Below are 15,578 nucleotides of genomic sequence, written 5' to 3' on the forward strand. Positions count from 1 at the left end.
GTAACAGCTTATGCTGATACTCCAGCATACGTGCGTCCCTTTCTATGGGTGGAATTATGTCACAAAATTTGGACTTGTCCCGGGGATCTAATAGTGTGGCAAGCCAGTAGTCATCATCACTTCTAATTTTGACAATCCGAGGGTCATGTTGGAGGTAGTGCAACAAGAAGGCACTCATGTGTCTTGCGCAGCCATGCGGACCAAGTCCACGCTGTGTTTGTGGCATAGAGGTGCTAACCGTTCTTTCTTCCTCTGACATCTCCCCCCAACCTCTTTCAACTGAATTTTGACCAAGGTCTCCCTCATCCGCTGAGTCTTCCATGTCCATGGACAGTTCGTCCTCCATATCTTCATGTCCTCCTGCACCTTCCTCAACATCTCGCCTGCTACCATGCGCCCTTGTTGATCCCTGTCCCCCATGGTCCCATGCCTGCCGCGTTGGTGATGATGAACGTCTGGACCTTGGTGATGTTGTTGTGTCTTGCGCATATGAATCCTCCTGTAGTTCCTCCCCTTCCTGTTGTCCCACCCCCTGACTCCGAATAGTGTTTAGCGTGTGCTCCAGCATGTAAATGACTGTAATCGTCATGCTGATAATGGCATTGTCAGCGCTAAACATATTCGTCGCCATGTCGAAACTGTGCAGAACGGTGCATAGGTCCTTGATCTGAGATCACTCCATCAGGGTGATCTGCCCCACTTCTGCATCTCGTTGGCCCAGGCTATACATCATGACGTATTGCACCAGGGCTCGCCGGTGCTGCCACAGTCGCTGTAACATGTGGAGAGTTGAATTCCAGCGTGTCGCCACATCGCATTTCAGGCGATGAACCGGCAGGCCGAAAGACTTCTGGAGCGATGCAAGTCGCTCAGCTGCGGCGGTTGAACGGCGGAAGTGAGCACTGCAGACAGTTTACGTGCCCTGGTCAGAAGGCCATCTAGGCCGGGATAGTGTGTTAAAAATTGCAGGACAACAAGGTTCAACACGTGAGCGATACAAGGCACGTGTGTCACCTTGCCCAGGCGAAGGGCCGCACCCAGGTTTGCAGCATTGTCGCACACGGCCTTACCAGGCTGCAGGTTGAGTGGAGACAACCATTTATTAAACTCGGACCGCAGAGCTGACCACAACTCCTCAGCTGTGTGACTCTTATTCCCAAGACATGTCAAGCTAAAGACCGCCTGATGCCGTTGCGCTCTGCTGCCAGCATAGTAATGAGGGGTGCGTGATTCCTTCTGCGCAGTGAGAACGCTGGTGGCCTGACCAGGCAGGCTTGGGGCGGAGGTGGAGGACCCAGATGAGGTGGAGGATGCAGAAGCAGTGGCGGAACTTGGACAGACAGAGGATTGACACACAAGTCGTGGGGACGGCAAGACTTGTGCAGCAGACCCTTCACCATCTATCAACATAGTTACCCAGTGCCCAGTCAGCGACATGTAACGTCCCTGTCCATGCTTACTGGTCCAAGTATCGGTGGTGAAATGCACCCGTTCACACACAGAGTTTCTCAAGGAAGCGGTGATGTTGTGTGCGACATGCTGGTGTAGCGCGGGCACACCTTTCTTAGAGAAGTAGTGGCGACTAGGCATCTGGTACTGGGGCACAGCGACAGACATAAGGTCTCTAAAATCCTGTGTGTCAACTAGGCGGCAAGGCAGCATTTCGGTAGCCAACAGCTTACAGAGGGATAGAGTCAACCTCTTAGCTTTGTCATGGGTCGGAGGAAGTGGCCTTTTATTTGACCACATCTGAGGGACAGAGATCTGGCTGCTGTGTGTAGACGGTGTTGAGTAGGGTGTCCCTGGAAAAATGCAGGTTTGTGAGGAAAGTGCAGGCGGAGACATGATGTTGCCTTCATCCAACGTAGGTGCTATCGATGTCTGAGAGAGCTGTACACACTCACTTGTTTCCCCTTCCAAACCAACTGACGACCTACCAAGCAAACTGCCTGTTGCGGTTACAGTGGTGGAAGTTTTGCGTGGAAAAACAGGTGTGACAGCTGTCCCCACAGTCCTAGAAGATGAAGAGCGCGCGGATGCACTGGAAGGGGCGGGCGGTGGATGGTTCGCTCCGCTAGGCCGCATTGCAGCACAGTGAGCTTCCCACCGGGACCTATGATATTTATTCATGTGACGATTCATGGAAGAAGTTGTCAAACTGCTGAGGTTTTGACCTCTACTAAGAGAATCATGACAAATTTTACATATCACATGATTTGGGCGATCTTTTTCTATGTCAAAAAAGGAACAGGCTAGGCAAGGCTTAGAGGCCATGCGACCTGTTGATGCACCCCGAATAATGCTCATAGGCAGAGTGGTGGCTGAGGATGCAGTTGTAGACGTGCTACCAGTGCTCCGACTCTGTCCAGGAAGGCGCAAGGTAATTTCGTCGTCGGTTGCATCCTCCTCCACCGCCTCTGTTGACCTCCTCGAGTGCCTGACTGGGGGTTGACAGTAGGTGGGATCTAGAACTTCATCATCAATTGTTGTGTTTGCACTCCCCTCCCCCTCAGACCGAGCCTCTTCTTGCCCTGACCGAATATTTAAGTTGTCATCCCAATCGGGTATCTGCGTCTCATCTTCATCAGTATGTTCCTCATTGCCTATAACCACAGTTGTTGGAAAGGCAGCATTTTGGTAGCCAACAGTTTGCATTTTATGAAAGTCAACCTCCAAGCCATGTCATGCCCTTCTAAAAGCATGTAAAACACAGCGAGGGGACTCCAACCACAGTCTCCCTCGTTTCCACTCACTGGGCCACACACACCCCACTTGACTGGCATCGGTTGAGCTCCCTTTTGAAAAAGAAAAAGATGCTTTGCATGAAGCACTCTCAAAAATACGCGTGCCTTTCCCGTCCCCTGGCTGACCCAGGGGAAGAAAAGTCCTCTGAGAGCCATGACTTGTTCATCTTGGTTCTTTTAGAGACACAGCGAGGGGACTCCAACCACAGTCTCCCTCGTTGCCACTCACTGGGCCACACACACCCCACTTGACTGGCATCGGTTGAGCTCCCTTTTGAAAAAGAAAAAGATGCTTTGCATGAAGCACTCTCAAAAATACGCGTGCCTTTCCCGTCCCCTGGCTGACCCAGGGGAAGAAAAGTCCTCTGAGAGCCATGACTTGTTCATCTTGGTTCTTTTAGAGACACAGCAAGGGGACTCCAAACACAGTCTCCCTCGTTTCCACTCACTGGGCCACACACACCCCACTTGACTGGCATCGGTTGAGCTCCCTTTTGAAAAAGAAAAAGATGCTTTGCATGAAGCACTCTCAAAAATACGCGTGCCTTTCCCGTCCCCTGGCTGACCCAGGGGAAGAAAAGTCCTCTGAGAGCCATGACTTGTTCATCTTGGTTCTTTTAGAGACACAGCGAGGGGACTCCAACCACAGTCTCCCTCGTTTCCACTCACTGGGCCACACACACCCCACTTGACTGGCATCGGTTGAGCTCCCTTTTGAAAAAGAAAAAGATGCTTTGCATGAAGCACTCTCAAAAATACGCGTGCCTTTCCCGTCCCCTGGCTGACCCAGGGGAAGAAAAGTCCTCTGAGAGCCATGACTTGTTCATCTTGGTTCTTTTAGAGACACAGCGAGGGGACTCCAACCACAGTCTCCCTCGTTGCCACTCACTGGGCCACACACACCCCACTTGACTGGCATCGGTTGAGCTCCCTTTTGAAAAAGAAAAAGATGCTTTGCATGAAGCACTCTCAAAAATACGCGTGCCTTTCCCGTCCCCTGGCTGACCCAGGGGAAGAAAAGTCCTCTGAGAGCCATGACTTGTTCATCTTGGTTCTTTTAGAGACACAGCGAGGGGACTCCAACCACAGTCTCCCTCGTTTCCACTCACTGGGCCACACACACCCCACTTGACTGGCATCGGTTGAGCTCCCTTTTGAAAAAGAAAAAGATGCTTTGCATGAAGCACTCTCAAAAATACGCGTGCCTTTCCCGTCCCCTGGCTGACCCAGGGGAAGAAAAGTCCTCTGAGAGCCATGACTTGTTCATCTTGGTTCTTTTAGAGACACAGCGAGGGGACTCCAACCACAGTCTCCCTCGTTTCCACTCACTGGGCCACACACACCCCACTTGACTGGCATCGGTTGAGCTCCCTTTTGAAAAAGAAAAAGATGCTTTGCATGAAGCACTCTCAAAAATACGCGTGCCTTTCCCGTCCCCTGGCTGACCCAGGGGAAGAAAAGTCCTCTGAGAGCCATGACTTGTTCATCTTGGTTCTTTTAGAGACACAGCGAGGGGACTCCAACCACAGTCTCCCTCGTTGCCACTCACTGGGCCACACACACCCCACTTGACTGGCATCGGTTGAGCTCCCTTTTGAAAAAGAAAAAGATGCTTTGCATGAAGCACTCTCAAAAATACGCGTGCCTTTCCCGTCCCCTGGCTGACCCAGGGGAAGAAAAGTCCTCTGAGAGCCATGACTTGTTAATCTTGGTTCTTTTAGAGACACAGCGAGGGGACTCCAACCACAGTCTCCCTCGTTGCCACTCACTGGGCCACACACACCCCACTTGACTGGCATCGGTTGAGCTCCCTTTTGAAAAAGAAAAAGATGCTTTGCATGAAGCACTCTCAAAAATACGCGTGCCTTTCCCGTCCCCTGGCTGACCCAGGGGAAGAAAAGTCCTCTGAGAGCCATGACTTGTTCATCTTGGTTCTTTTAGAGACACAGCGAGGGGACTCCAACCACAGTCTCCCTCGTTTCCACTCACTGGGCCACACACACCCCACTTGACTGGCATCGGTTGAGCTCCCTTTTGAAAAAGAAAAAGATGCTTTGCATGAAGCACTCTCAAAAATACGCGTGCCTTTCCCGTCCCCTGGCTGACCCAGGGGAAGAAAAGTCCTCTGAGAGCCATGACTTGTTCATCTTGGTTCTTTTAGAGACACAGCGAGGGGACTCCAACCACAGTCTCCCTCGTTTCCACTCACTGGGCCACACACACCCCACTTGACTGGCATCGGTTGAGCTCCCTTTTGAAAAAGAAAAAGATGCTTTGCATGAAGCACTCTCAAAAATACGCGTGCCTTTCCCGTCCCCTGGCTGACCCAGGGGAAGAAAAGTCCTCTGAGAGCCATGACTTGTTCATCTTGGTTCTTTTAGAGACACAGCGAGGGGACTCCAACCACAGTCTCCCTCGTTGCCACTCACTGGGCCACACACACCCCACTTGACTGGCATCGGTTGAGCTCCCTTTTGAAAAAGAAAAAGATGCTTTGCATGAAGCACTCTCAAAAATACGCGTGCCTTTCCCGTCCCCTGGCTGACCCAGGGGAAGAAAAGTCCTCTGAGAGCCATGACTTGTTCATCTTGGTTCTTTTAGAGACACAGCGAGGGGACTCCAACCACAGTCTCCCTCGTTTCCACTCACTGGGCCACACACACCCCACTTGACTGGCATCGGTTGAGCTCCCTTTTGAAAAAGAAAAAGATGCTTTGCATGAAGCACTCTCAAAAATACGCGTGCCTTTCCCGTCCCCTGGCTGACCCAGGGGAAGAAAAGTCCTCTGAGAGCCATGACTTGTTCATCTTGGTTCTTTTAGAGACACAGCGAGGGGACTCCAACCACAGTCTCCCTCGTTGCCACTCACTGGGCCACACACACCCCACTTGACTGGCATCGGTTGAGCTCCCTTTTGAAAAAGAAAAAGATGCTTTGCATGAAGCACTCTCAAAAATACGCGTGCCTTTCCCGTCCCCTGGCTGACCCAGGGGAAGAAAAGTCCTCTGAGAGCCATGACTTGTTCATCTTGGTTCTTTTAGAGACACAGCGAGGGGACTCCAACCACAGTCTCCCTCGTTTCCACTCACTGGGCCACACACACCCCACTTGACTGGCATCGGTTGAGCTCCCTTTTGAAAAAGAAAAAGATGCTTTGCATGAAGCACTCTCAAAAATACGCGTGCCTTTCCCGTCCCCTGGCTGACCCAGGGGAAGAAAAGTCCTCTGAGAGCCATGACTTGTTCATCTTGGTTCTTTTAGAGACACAGCGAGGGGACTCCAACCACAGTCTCCCTCGTTGCCACTCACTGGGCCACACACACCCCACTTGACTGGCATCGGTTGAGCTCCCTTTTGAAAAAGAAAAAGATGCTTTGCATGAAGCACTCTCAAAAATACGCGTGCCTTTCCCGTCCCCTGGCTGACCCAGGGGAAGAAAAGTCCTCTGAGAGCCATGACTTGTTCATCTTGGTTCTTTTAGAGACACAGCGAGGGGACTCCAACCACAGTCTCCCTCGTTTCCACTCACTGGGCCACACACACCCCACTTGACTGGCATCGGTTGAGCTCCCTTTTGAAAAAGAAAAAGATGCTTTGCATGAAGCACTCTCAAAAATACGCGTGCCTTTCCCGTCCCCTGGCTGACCCAGGGGAAGAAAAGTCCTCTGAGAGCCATGACTTGTTCATCTTGGTTCTTTTAGAGACACAGCGAGGGGACTCCAACCACAGTCTCCCTCGTTTCCACTCACTGGGCCACACACACCCCACTTGACTGGCATCGGTTGAGCTCCCTTTTGAAAAAGAAAAAGATGCTTTGCATGAAGCACTCTCAAAAATACGCGTGCCTTTCCCGTCCCCTGGCTGACCCAGGGGAAGAAAAGTCCTCTGAGAGCCATGACTTGTTCATCTTGGTTCTTTTAGAGACACAGCGAGGGGACTCCAACCACAGTCTCCCTCGTTTCCACTCACTGGGCCACACACACCCCACTTGACTGGCATCGGTTGAGCTCCCTTTTGAAAAAGAAAAAGATGCTTTGCATGAAGCACTCTCAAAAATACGCGTGCCTTTCCCGTCCCCTGGCTGACCCAGGGGAAGAAAAGTCCTCTGAGAGCCATGTCCACATTGTCAGTGGACAGACACGTGTGCTTATCTGCCAGCAGACCCACAGCAGCACTGAAGACAGGTTCCGAGAGAACGCTGGCTGCAGGACACGACAAGATCCCCAAGACGTACGTGGCGAGCTCAGGCAATTTATCAAGATTGGAAGCCAAGAATGAGCAGGGCTCAAGTTGCACATTAATGGAATCGATGTTTCCTTGCATATACTCATATATCTGTGTGTCCTCCTCTTTTTCCTTGTCCAGCTCTTTTGTTTTCGCATGAGTATATGTCCTTGTCACTTTCCCATGTGTTGTGAGTTGTTTGTGACCTTTTGGACACCTTTGAGGGTGTTTTCTAGGTGTTTTTCTGTGTTTGTGATTGCCTGCCATTGTTTCCTATGCAGTTCGAGTTCGGTTCGTCGAACGTTCGACGAACCGAACTCGAACGGGAGGTCCGTTCGGCGAACCAACCTCGAGCCGAACCGCGACCGGTTCGCTCATCTCTACCGATGATCTAACAGTGTGGCAACCCAGTAGTTAGCATTACTTCGAATTCGTACAATCCGAGGGTCATGTTATAGGTAGTGCAGCAAGAAGGCGCTCATGTGTGTTGTGCATCCAGGAGGACCAAGTCCTTGGTTTGTTGGTGGCAGAGAGGTGAGAATCGTGCCTCCTTCCTCTGCCCTCTCCCCCCAACCTCGCACAACCAAAATGTGAGCAAGCTCTCACTCATCTGCTGAGTCTTCCATGCCCATCGCAAGTTCGTCCTCCATTTCTTCATGGGCTCCTGCACCTTCCTCAACATTTCTTGCTGATACTATGCGCCCTTGTTAATCCCTATCCCCCACCATGACTGCCGCCTAGGTGCCGCTCACCGTATGGACCTTGTACATCTTATTATCCTTTCTGCATATGACTCCTCCTGTACTTCCTCCCCTTCTTCTTGGACAAACACCTGACTCCGAATAATACTTACAGTGTGCTCCATCTTGTAGATGACCAGAATTGTCACGCTGAGAATGGCATCGCTAGTGCTAAACATCTTCGTCGACATTTGTAAACTGTGTAGAAGGGTGCATAGGTCCTTGATCTGACACCACTCCAGCAGCGTGATCTGCACCACCTCTGGATCAAGTTAGCCCAGGGTATATGTCATACCGTATTTCAGCAGGGCTCTGCTGCCACAGACGCTGCAACATGTGCAGATTCCAATTCCTGCGTGTCGGAACATCGCATTTCCGGCGTTTAACCGCCAGACCCTAAGACTTCAGGAGCGATGAAAGTTGTTGAGCTGCTGGGTGAGAAGGATGAAAGTGAGCACATAGCAGCGTGCCCGCTGCACAAGGCCATGTAGGCCGGGATGGTATTTTAAAAATTGCTGGAGAATCAGATTCAACACGTGAGCCATACAAGGCACGTGTGTCACATTGCCCTGACGAAGGGCCGCAGACAGGTTTGCATCATTGCCGCACACGGCTGTTAAGTCACCAACGTAGTCCACTCAATCAATTTGTACTCCGGTCGCCAGGTGACAACGTGTTCCTTTCGTGCATAGTGCTGATTTGAATGGGAAAGGAGTCGATGCCTGCGACGCAGGTGGACGCAGGTTATGGTCACCCACTGGGTTGCGTTACCTTGACAGATACAGAACCACAGGCTGAATGTAGGTGGTGGGTATCTCACAGATGAAGTACCATCATTCAGCTACAACCAATGGGAAGACACCACACCCTTTTTTAGGCCCCTCCTGTCTGCAGACCACTGCCAGACAAAGCTATGAACCTTTTGTTACTGTTACCCCCAGTTCAGTTTTATGAGTTTGTGTGCTTGTTACCTGACTACTTTTCCTGCTTGCTGTTTATCTACCTCGTTGGCCGATCCGCATTTCACCTCTGCTTGTTTTCTGATTAAGTTCTGGCCATCCCATTCTGTTCCTCTTCCTCAATTAATGTTTTTGACCCTGCATGACTACTATTCTCTGTAACTGCAGCCTTCCACAGGTATTGATCAACTTGGGCCCTGTGTAATTCCAAATCACTGTATAGGGGTTAAAGGGTTTCAGGGTTCTGGGTGTCCAGCTTGGTGAGTGGCTTGCCTCTAGCCTATCCTTTACAGCCCATCTGAGTGTGTCGATCCAGGCAGGCGTTACACCGTGCCCTCTGCAGAAGGCCATGTAGGCCGGGATAGTGTTTTAAAAATTGCTGGACAACCAGGTTCAACACGTGAGCCATACAAGCACGTGTGTCACATTGCCCTGAAGAAGGGTCGCAGACTGGTTTGCATCATTGCCGCACACGGCTGTTAAGTCACCAACGTAGTCCACTCAATCAATGTGTACTCCGGTCGCCAGGTGACAACGTGTTCCTTTCGTGCATAGTGCTGATGATGGGAAAGGAGTCGATGCCTGCGACGCAGGTGGACGCAGGTTATGGTCACCCACTGGGTTGCGTTACCTTGACAGATACAGAACCACAGGCTGAATGTAGGTGGTGGGTATCTCACAGATGAAGTACCATCATTCAGCTACAACCAATGGGAAGACACCACACCCTTTTTTAGGCCCCTCCTGTCTGCAGACCACTGCCAGACAAAGCTATGAACCTCTTGTTACTGTTACCCCCAGTTCAGTTTTATGAGTTTGTGTGCTTGTTACCTGACTATTTTTCCTGCTTGCTGTTTATCTACCTCGTTGGCCGATCCGCATTTCACCTCTGCTTGTTTTCTGATTAAGTTCTGCCATCCCATTCTGTTCCTCTTCCTCAATTAATGTTTTTGACCCTGCATGACTACTATTCTCTGTAACTGCAGCCTTCCACAGGTATTGATCAACTTGGGCCCTGTGTAATTCCAAATCACTGTATAGGGGTAAAGGGTTTCAGGGTTCTGGGTGTCCAGCTTGGTGAGTGGCTTGCCTCTAGCCTATCCTTTACAGCCCATCTGAGTGTGTCGATCCAAGCAGGCGTTACACCGTGCCCTCTGCAGAAGGCCATGTAAGCCGGGATAGTGTTTTAAAAATTGCTGGACAACCAGGTTCAACACGTGAGCCATACAAGGCACGTGTGCCACATTGCCCTGAAGAAGGGTCGCAGACTGGTTTGCATTATTGTCGCACCCGACCTTCCCTGGCTGCTGGTTGAGTGGAGACAACCATTGATGAAACTCGGTCTCACTCTCCAGAGCTAACCGTCCACAATTCCTCAGCGGTGTCTCACATTTCCCCTACATTTCAAAGTAAACATTTGACCGCCTGATGGCCTTGAGCTCTGCTGCCAGCATAGAAAGGAGGTGTGTGTGATTCCTTGGGCGCAGTTACAACGCGGGTGGCCTGACCACACAGGGTTTGGGCCGAGGTGGAGGACCCACACGAGGTTGAGGAGGCAGAAGCAGTGGAGGAACTTGTACATACAGATGAAGGATTGACACACAAGTCGTGTGGACGGCAAGACTTGTACAGCAAACCCTTCTCCATCTCTCACCATAGTTACCCAGTGCCCAGTCAGCAACATGTAACTCTCCTGTCCATGCTTACTGGTCCAAGTATCTGTGGTGAAATGCACCCTGTCACACACAGAGCTTCTTAAGGAATCGGTGAGGTTGTGTGCGACCTGCTGTGGTAGCGCGGGCACGCCTATCTTGGAAAAGGATTGACGACTGGCCATCGGCTCTTGGGGCACTGCAATAGGCATAAGGTCTCGAAAATCCTCGATCTCAAAAGGGTGTAAAGGCAGCCTTTCTGTTGCCAACAAGTTGCAGATGATGAAACTCAACCTCTTAGGCATGTCATGCCTTCGAAAATCATGTAAAACACAGCGAGGGGACTCCAACCACAGTTTCCCTCGTTGCCACTAATTGGGCCACACACACCCCACTTGACTGGCATCAGTTGACCCCCCTTTTGAAAAAGAGAAAGATGCTTTGCATGAAGCACTCTCAAAAATACGCGTGCCTTTCCCGTCCCCTGGCTGACCCAGGGGAAGAAAAGTCCTCTGAGAGCCATGTGTGGTGTCTTCCCATTGGTTGTAGCTGAATGATGGTACTTCATCTGTGAGATACCCACCACCTACATTCAGCCTGTGGTTCTGTATCTGTCAAGGTAACGCAACCCAGTGGGTGACCATAACCTGCGTCCACCTGCGCTGCAGGCATCGACTCCTTTCCCATCATCAGCACTATGCACGAAAGGAACACGTTGTCTCCTGGCGACCGGAGTACAAATTGATTGAGTGGAGTATGTTGGTGACTTAACAGCCGTGTGCGGCAATGATGCAAACCTGTCTGCGGCCCTTCGTCAGGGCAATGTGACACACGTGCCTTGTATGGCTCACGTGTTGAATCTGATTCTCCAGCAATTTTTAAAATACCATCCCGGCCTACATGGCCTTGTGCAGCGGGCATGCTGCTATGTGCTCACTTTCATCCTTCTCACCGAGCAGCTCAACAACTTTCATCGCTCCTGAAGTCTTAGGGTCTGGCGGTTAAATGCCGGAAATGTGATGTTCCGACACGCAGGAATTGGAATCTGCACATGTTGCAGCGTCTGTGGCAGCACCGCAGTGCCCTGCTGAAATACGGTATGACGTATACCCTGGGCTAACTTGATCCAGAGGTGGTGCAGATCACGCTGCTGGAGTGGTGTCAGATCAAGGACCTATGCACCCTTCTACACAGTTTACAAATGTCGACGAAGATGTTTAGAACTAGCGATGCCATTCTCAGCGTGACAATTCTGGTCTTCTACAAGATGGAGCACACTGTAAGCATTATTCGGAGTCAGGTGTTTGGTCCAGAGAAAAGGGGAGGAAGTACAGGAGGAGTCATATGCAGAAGGGATAATAAGATGTCCAAGGTCCATACGGTGAAGCGGCACCTAGGCGGCAGTCATGGTGGGGGATAGGGATTAACAAGGGCGCATAGTATCAGCAAAAATTGTTGAGGAAGGTGCAGGAGCCCATGAAGAAATGGAGGACGAACTTGCGATGGGCATGGAAGACTCAGCAGATGAGTGAGAGCTTGCTCACATTTTGGTTGTGCGAGATTGGGGGGAGAGGGCAGAGGAAGGAGGCACGATTCTCACCTCTCTGCACCAACAAACCAAGGACTTGGTCCTCCTGGATGCACAACACACATGAGCGCCTTCTTGCTGCACTACCTACAACATGACCCTCGGATTGTACGAATTCGAAGTAATGCTAACTACTGGGTTGCCACACTGTTAGATCATCGGTACAAGACCAAATTTGGCTAAATAATTCCTGCCATAGAAAGGGACGCACGTATACAGGAGTATCTGCAGAAGGTGGTACGGATTCTTAGATCTGCTTTTATCAGTAAACACCAGTGCTGCACAGAGTGAGTCTCAACGCTTTGTCATGGATAGGAGGTAATGGGCTTTTACTTGTCCACATCTGAGGGACCGAGGGCTGGCTGCTGGGCTGAGATGGCATTGAGTACGGTGTCCCTGCAGAGTTGCACTTTTGGTCATATACCAAATGAGTTGAAAAAGGACAAATGCTGGTGGAAAGGGGAACAGGTGTGTTGGAAAGGGGAAAAAAGTTTTTGTCCGTGGGTTTGGTGGTTAAGCAAAGTAACATTTGATGAAGAAACACCATCTGTTTCGGTGGGACTGGCAGATTTGGATAAGGTGGTATATACTATGTTACCGATATATAACGAAAATTAATAAGAAAAGAAAGAGAAAGGTATATATCCCCATCAGCAGTCAATGTCCACCGTGCTCCCAGATGGAAAAGGAGAGGTTGGCAAATGGAAGGTTAGGTGGAGGATACAGATCTGTGTGGCTATGAAACTAATAGTTGCCTGAACCGAGTTAGACGCCACTCGGATCTTGAGACTGGGAGCCCTGTTAGCGTCACAGGGTCCACACGCCCACCCAGCCCAGGAACTCCCTGTTAACATCACAGGGGCCATTCAGTACGCTGACCGTGTGCATTGGGGCCACACCTGTGGACAGCAGGCGCATCAGCAGCAGCAGGCCTGTTAATGCCACTGGGCTGCACAAGCAGGACTTGTAGGACAGGAGCTGGTCTTAACCGTTCTGCGTTACCAACTGTGGTGGCGGCCTGCATCGACGCCCTATCCTTGCCTACCTCTGGCCTAAAGCCGCAATGGGTTCAACACATGGAGGTGTGCTCTTTCGGAGCATAATAGAAAACTGCGCACTTCCTTGTTGGCTCCAGCCCGTTTTATAACCTGGGTCCACCCCAAACCAGGGTGGACCACAATGCACCTCCTGGAGACAAAAGCACAGTGACACGTCATGAGTGGCATAACTAGCGTCCTATTTGGAACCGCAACTTCAATAATGACCTCATGGCTGCCACGACACAAACACCTCACCAGTCATCATCTGACCATCAATAATGAGGTGACAAGTCATAGGGGCGGGCCTCTGCAAGCCATTTGGGAGTGGCCTGGCCACATCGTCAGGACACCTGATGCTCTGTGGTTGATATGGGCCCCTCCCACATCAGGGGCAGGGCCAAAGAGTTCATTACCGGACCTAGTTTCTTATGCAGTAAGTGCCTGAGCATGGTCAGTTGCATGAAATAGAGTCTCTGAAAAAAGACTATCAGCTTTAGCATGGTGTCTCGGCACAATACAGGACTTAGACCCGGCACGGAATGCAAGTACCTGTGCAAAGAGGCTTTTCACACTAAGTGTGGGAGCATGCGCTGTATCCCGAAATGAAGACTTAAGGCTGCTTTACACGAGTCGATCCATCGTGCGATTTTTTTTGCAAAGTCTTTTTTTTTTTTTTTTGTATCGCTGATAGGTAGTTGTCCATGTGTCACACGTTGAGTGTTGTCAAACGACCACAAAGCGCTCATCGATATATTGATTGGCCATGGCGGACGTCCAAAAGGCTTCACACATGTTTTCCTTTGGTCAATCTGTCTTTTGTATGGGCGTAATTAAGGCAAACTATACAGCCCTCCGTGACGTTGTCTGGATTGTTGCACGCCCTGAATTATTCTGACCTGCTCAATCCAGTTCTGCTAATGTGGTTGATTGGTTACATCCCATATATATAGTTTCTCTTCAGCGTCTGTCTTTGTTGCCTCGTGTGTCCTTAGCATCAATCTTGTTTGTTGTTTGTGGTCTGGTTTATGACGAATTCAGAGTATCTATCTTCCAAAGGTGGGTTAAATTTGGTTTTGTATGGTTTATTTATTGTGTCATTTATCCGTTCACAATGTTTTATTTTTGTTTTTTTTATTTGTGTAAGTTTTATCGTGTATTATGTTTTTGGAAACATAATAATGTTTATTTTTTATTTTTTTATTTTTGCTTTTTTTTTGTTTTAAAAAGAAAAAAGATTACATGTTTCTTATAACAGTGTCAAATAAAATGTTCTCATATATTCATTCCCAGATGACGGCTCATCAAAACGAATTATTTTTGCGTGACTTCATTGCAAAATATCGCACATTAACCTGTCTTTGGAAAATTAAATCGCCTGAATATAGTAACAAACGCATCAAACAAGCAGCTTATGCGGATCTGATTACTATCTATAAAAACCATTTTCCTAATGAGCCTGTGGATGTAAATCTTATCAAGAAAAAAATACAAGGAATACGCACTATATATATAGGAGTCACGACGTTCAGGGGCTGCGACTGCCGATCTTTATGTCCCACGGCTGTGGTATTTTGATCTACTTGACTTCACAAGAGATCAAGAGATTCCAAGGTCATCAACAAGTATGCTTTCCATTCAGGAGTCACAAAATGGGGCGATTGGCAGCGAGTCAGCGACACAAGTGGTATATTAACCTTTATTCCTAAATTTATGTTTACACACTATGATCCTATTTTTAATTTTTTTTTATTTTTTTAAGGTGTTGTATGATCTGCTTGTGTTTTTTTTTAAATATTTTTTATGTACCAACAGAAATAACCAACTGAAAAAATTGTAAACACAAAAGGGTTACATGTTTTTTTTTTTCCATTATTGTAGTTCCAAAATATGTTGTATCTTCTCTCTAATGTGTTCACACATCATTCTAATTGGTTTTAATTTTTTTTTTTTTCTTGTTACAAATGTAGGATTATGCTACTGAAACCACTTCTCAAGAGCAGGAAACTCCAAATAGCTCACAAAATCAATCTTTAACATCGTGTGAACAAACACCTGCCACATCAAGACCTTTTTTAAGGCAATTACCAAGGAGAATGAGAAGACCAACTTTATTGGCACGTGGAAACGAGTTGGCGTCCATTTGTCGGTCAATACTTGAGAAACATGACCGTCCACCTGTATCTGGATTTGCGCATTATGTGGATGATGTTTGCAAAATACTGGAAAAGAATCAAAAATTACATGCAGAAAGAATCATCGCCCAAGTCCTACATGCGGCACAAGAAAATCGCCTTACATCTGCAACAGTATTAAAAGAAGATTTTTTTGCCAGAAAATACATCTGTTGTTGCTGATGTGGCAACCCTTGGGGAATCTGTTGCATTGTCACCACCTCGAAAAGTTAAAAGCAAAAGGCGTCGGTAATTTTTGTATCATTATGGTTTTTTTTATTTTAATTTAGATACGCAATTCGCATTCAAAATAAGACAAAGCAAATATTTGTCTACAATCTTGCATTTTTTTGCATTTTCCGACTCATCTAATTTTTCATGTATATATTTCACAATAAATGTTGGGTTGAGAATACATTTTTTAGCATGTTTTGTTCTTTAAAAAAAAAAAAATAAATAA

Source organism: Anomaloglossus baeobatrachus, chromosome 4 (assembly GCF_048569485.1).
Source record: "Anomaloglossus baeobatrachus isolate aAnoBae1 chromosome 4, aAnoBae1.hap1, whole genome shotgun sequence".
NCBI lineage: Eukaryota > Metazoa > Chordata > Amphibia > Anura > Aromobatidae > Anomaloglossus > Anomaloglossus baeobatrachus.